This window comes from Parus major, chromosome 1A (assembly GCF_001522545.3).
Source record: "Parus major isolate Abel chromosome 1A, Parus_major1.1, whole genome shotgun sequence".
NCBI classification, from domain to species: domain Eukaryota; kingdom Metazoa; phylum Chordata; class Aves; order Passeriformes; family Paridae; genus Parus; species Parus major.
In genome coordinates, this window is record NC_031773.1 from 69020815 (window position 1) to 69026183 (window position 5369).

A 5369-nucleotide genomic window follows, 5' to 3' on the forward strand; every position below is an offset into this window, starting at 1 on the left:
TGCCCACATTTCTTGGTGTGGTGTATTCCTGCTGTGCCAAGGGGTAAAAGGGAACTGTGCCTTTTTTTGTCTGACAGCAGGATGTGGCAGCACGGTGCCGGGGAGCGTGGCCGTGGCGATGCTGATGCACCAGGGCTGTGCTCTGCTGTCTCCCTGCTGCTAACACAAAGCAGGAGGTGTTTCCCAAGTACCAGAGAACACCATCAGCTTCTCCTGTTCACATGAACTGTAACCTCCCTGTCTGCAGGTGACAGCAAGCTCGGTGCTCTCCAGCTCTGGGTCTTGGTTCTGCCGTGGCAGCTCTCTACCTGCTGCAAGCCACTTCCAAAGCAGAGACTTGTGAAGGTTTATCTGCCTTTAGGAAGTCTTTTTGGAGTTGCAAATGTGAAATCCCATGAATAAATACACCTATTTATACATATATGTAGTTGTTCTTAGCTAAAAGTTACTTTGACAATCAGATGTAGCTGGAGAGCCTGCAGTGAGTACTGTGAGATGGAACTGGAAATCCTGACCTGTCCTCCAGTCATTCACCAGCCAGGAAAATGCAGTGTCTAAACTGGCTACATGTTTTTATTTTAGTTACCATTCTCTGGAGCTTGTTTTCATAGTTAATACACTGAAAAGCAGGTTTGGGCTCCATTCTTCTAACATTGTTCATCTCCCCTCTCCCTCAGTTTCTTTCCTCCTAAGTGACAGCTGCTCATCCTCTGAGTGTCGTGCCTAGGAGTGCCAGAGCTCAGAATGGCTGGGAGATATTACAGAATATCACACAAGCTGCAAGGAACAACTCTCCTGGAGGTGGCCAGAAACAAAAAATGTTTGAGTGCAGAATCCCTACTTGCTACAAAGACCAAGGCACCAGTAGAAGATTATGTTCAGCTGCAAATCAAAAGGGAAAATAAGACACAGACCTGGCATAATCTCATCTGGCAGAAATGAATGATGGCCTTTTTGCAATTGTTTTGTTGAAAAGCACAAATCTCCACAAAAAGAAACCAGCCATCTGTTTTGAATGTTTTAGACTGTAAGTATCTACTTGTGTTTTTCTTTGATCTGTAAGAATAATAGGAAGACAGTGATACAGTCCAGTTACACCTCTGTTGTGAGTGTTTAATTCATCCCAGAGCTGCAGATTACAAAATTCCATCTGGAAATCTTAGTTTCATCATTGTGGGATCAGAAAGAAGATGAACAATGTACCAAGATCAGTTCTTTTGTGCTCATAGATATAACATTCTTGGACAGAGAATATATTCTTCTGACAGAAATTAGTTATTAAACAGCAAAATAATAGTTTTAGGGAAAAAAAAAAAAAAAGCTAGCAGTAGAATTGTTCTCCAAAAGGAAAGGACCAGGAGTGGAAGCTGACTTTGTCTCAAGGAAAGCATTCTTCCCAAACCCTCCTAAGGATAAATTTGTTACATCATCTTATTTGAATGCATCACATTTGGGTTCTTACCAAAAGGTTGCCCACCCAAAAAAAGGGGAGTGAAGAGCTCTGATTGTCACCAACATCTGGTGACAAAAATGAATCCAGCCTCTCTCTCTCTGTCAGGACAAGTTTAAGCAATGTAACATTATCACATGTAGCTGCCTTCAAATTTTGCACAGGGTTTGTCTCCAAGGCAAACACAAGACAAATTCACAATGCTCTTACAGCCCTGGATGAAGAACTGTAATAATATCATTATTGTTCTACACAATTAGTTTATAGATTTTTAGAGAGGGGAAGAAATGACTCTTCAGAAGACAAGAGATGTCAGTAAAGAACAAGAGACAGTGGTCAAAAGAGCTTTGTCCAGCATGCTGGAATGGCAGCTCCTAAAAAATATGGGTTATTTTCCCTTTTCTTGGGAAGGAATAGGATCTTGGAAAAAAAAAAAAGGAAGTGGTAAGAGAGTCAAACATAACATAATTTCAGGAAGAATTTCAAAATGAGGTATTAGAATTGTATCATATCACTTTAACAAGACAATTTCCAAATATCTCACAGTAATAATACCTAGCACTAACTCAGCACTTCTCCCAAGCAGAACTTGCACTTTTACAAAAACTTCAGCTCCTTTTGCAAGTGAGTGGTTGGAGACAGGAATGAATTTATCTTCTGAATCGTGGTCTAGTAGTGTGTCCAGTAAATAACAATGTAATATGAGTCAGGCATGAAGGCCTGGTGGTTTAGACCATTTTGCATGATCTAACAATTAAAAAGACCATATTGAAAATAAATCTAGTCAAAAGGCTTATGAGGTCACAGTGTAGGGAGTGACAATATTGAGAAGCTCAGAAGTGTGACAGCAGGACAAGCAGTTCTGTACAAAATGTGTCTTGTGGAGAGGACATCACATTTATGTAGTGAATTAATCCTGTGTAATCTAAACATGAAACTCACCATGGAAAACTGTTTACTTCACTAAAAGAAATCAGAAGTTTCTTCACTAAATTTTACTTCATTAAAATTTAATCAGAAATTGAAAGAAATAATGTAGAAAAAGAAGCTTCCCAAAGAACAGACACTTTCAGTGTTGTAGTGATCCCAATGAGAACTTCACGTGGTTTGACTGCTCTGGCAAAGATTACATTAAGCCTTGAGATTAGCCAAATATTTTCCTGTAATGATTTACCCCCTCTTTCCACCACAGACATCACCTCTGAAATCTGAATTTTGTGAGTGCCCTCAGTGCCCAGCTCACAATGCTTACTGCTTCTGAGTTAAACCTGCTGAGCTCGAGTATCAAAGAAAAATGTCACAAAGAAGAACCATTTTTGTCTTACAATATTTTTACAGTCATAGGAATTGCCAATATTTTCATCATCTTGAAATATCTCTGTTATTATGCACTCCAGTTCCACACTAGCTCTTTGACCATTCCACTGTTGCTCTAATAAGCATAATAATATTTTTATTTTTATTATTTTTTTTACTGGATGAAGCAGATTTCTGAACCACACCCACTCTTTCTCCCATATTGGGGAGCACAGCTGTGCTTCACAAGACAACTGGATGAACTGAGCAGCTTGGGGAATTTCTGTATGGAAATTTTCTCCTTCCCCCACGTGGCACAGGTTTACAAGAGGATACACCCACACACACACACACACCTGTCTTTTGGCATGTATTAGATCTCTTAAGGTGTAAATTCTTATTATTCCAGATCAAAGGGAGTAATAACTAATTAAGCCATTGGCCAGAGCACTTTGGCACGTGAGAGAGACCCAAGAGCATCCTGATGTGAAAGCACACTGGAACTGACTGGGATGTGGAGGGGGATAGAGCTCCATCTGGGGAATAAAAGGAGTCATAAGAAATCCAGACAGCAAGGAAACGAGCCTAGTGAAAAATGCAAGGAAGGACTGTTTCAGGGTGAAAGATGGTATTTACATTGAACTATAAACTGAAATGTAAACTGCCATCCTCAGAAATTACAGGCAGGGTGCAGATGTTTATGAACAGTGCTCCATTTCAGGGGACCTCTACCTGATAATGCTGTCATGTACAGACTTGGCATAAGTAAATATTAAATTCAGTCAATTCCAGAATGCTGGAGGGGAAAAACCTTAAGACCTAAACCATAAAAATAAAATAATGTAGTTAATTATTGTACATAGTTTTTTGGTCTCCATTTAATCTTCAGTATTGACTGGAGGTGATTCCATCCACAGACCTGAAGGAACCTTAAAAAACAAACTTATTGCCAAGTCCCCTGCTATTAGTTACATTTTATCATTGTAATACATAAATTAAATTTATCACATGGAGGTTAGGGACTCGGTAACTTACATCATCTTAGCTTTTACAAAGAGAATAAGGGCTTTTTTTTTAAATGAACGTGGAATATCACAGTAAAAACTTGTACTCTGTTGGGAATAACTGGCTTGGGAAGCATCCATCACCTTTACACCCTCCCTGCTGATGTATGCATGACAATCTCGAGGCTGACAAGTTTCTGGGGTGTGTGTGGAAGGCAAGGCTGCTGGCTGACTCTTTATTTTGACTGGGATGCTCTGTAACAGCTTTCCTGAGGAAAGGGCCTCCAACTGGAGAGAGAAGCTGTATTTAATGTCAGCCACCCATTAATTCAGAAAACTATGAAGAGCCATACTCACAGCACAGCTGCATTCTTAAATGCATCAGCACATGGGAGAGAGACAGATCTTTCCCTCAGTGTTTTCTACACAAACTCCAGGTTTGCTCCAGAAGGAAAATCAGAATTATTCCTACCTTCATAGTGAGTGTCCTCTTCCTTTTCATCATTTACTTACCTGATCTCTCCTGTTTAATTTCTGTGCTTCAGCTGATCTTTTTTACAAGCATTATCTCTAAAGCATTTAACAACCATTGCAAGAGCAGTGATTCAAAAAGAATGTGAAATCAACAGCGAGTGGAAATTAATGAAGCACTTTATCAATTTGTCCACTGAAGAGATTTTCTCAGCTCAAACCCCAAGGCATGAAATTCAAGTTTGACACTGTCACAGTTGGATTAGATTTTTCAGATGGTTGGCTTGGAAAGAGGGATTTGATCTATAGAGTCAGACAGACTCTAAGTCTGTAGTTAATTGAGCGAGTGCAAGAGATGAGAGCTCCTTATTCTCTCATGAATGTTTTACAAATGTAATACAAAGCAATAATTTTCAGAAATTCAAGGGTCCAAGATTTCCACAGAATTTTTCAGTTTTCTTTCAAGTAGCTGCTATGAAAAAATCAAATTCTTAGGAAAAAGTGCACAGAAACTCGTGTGAAATATTTGTTTCTTGAAAGGATGAGTGAAGGAGGAAAAAGTTTCATGTAGATTTTTAAAATACTGACATCAGTCCTTTAAAATACTTCAAGTACTTCAGAGAGATTTATTCTGCTTTAAAACTGATACTCCAAGGCATAAATGAATCCCATGTACTGTAGTGTAATAGTCAGTATTTGACTCCTGGCCAGGTTTTTTGCTAAAGAACAGGCGTGAGGAGAAAGACTCTGTCCTCTCTAGTGTCCTCCTTTTTGGAAATGGGAGTTGTTGTGGGGACAATTTGACAGCAGAAAAGGAAAAATTGTGGACACAGAGAAACAAAATGCACTTTAAATGAAAAACAGCTCATAATTTCTCCCCCATTGTTTTGAAAGAATGAGGGAGATGGAAGGGAGAGAGGAAGGTTGAGGGGAAATTCCCCTTTGCCTTCACATTTACAGACAATTTGTACTCCTGGTCCATCTAGAGAATCCTGTATTGTGAGCTGAGAAATGTCTGTGACTAGGTAGGACAGTGTGCATGGCAGCAATCTCAGCAGCAGATCTCAACATGCTTAAAACCTTCAGGAGGAACAGTGTCTTGAGGAGGAACATTATCTTCAGGAGGAACATTGTCTTCAGGAGGAACA

General features: G+C 39.6%; 1 protein-coding gene across 5 annotated transcripts in view; it reads right to left on the bottom strand.

Moving 5' to 3' along the window:
* The window catches only part of ERC1 (ELKS/RAB6-interacting/CAST family member 1), a 284117-nt gene that overhangs the window by 25882 nt on the left and 252866 nt on the right, over positions 1-5369 (bottom strand). The gene's annotated exons all lie outside the window — the stretch shown is intronic.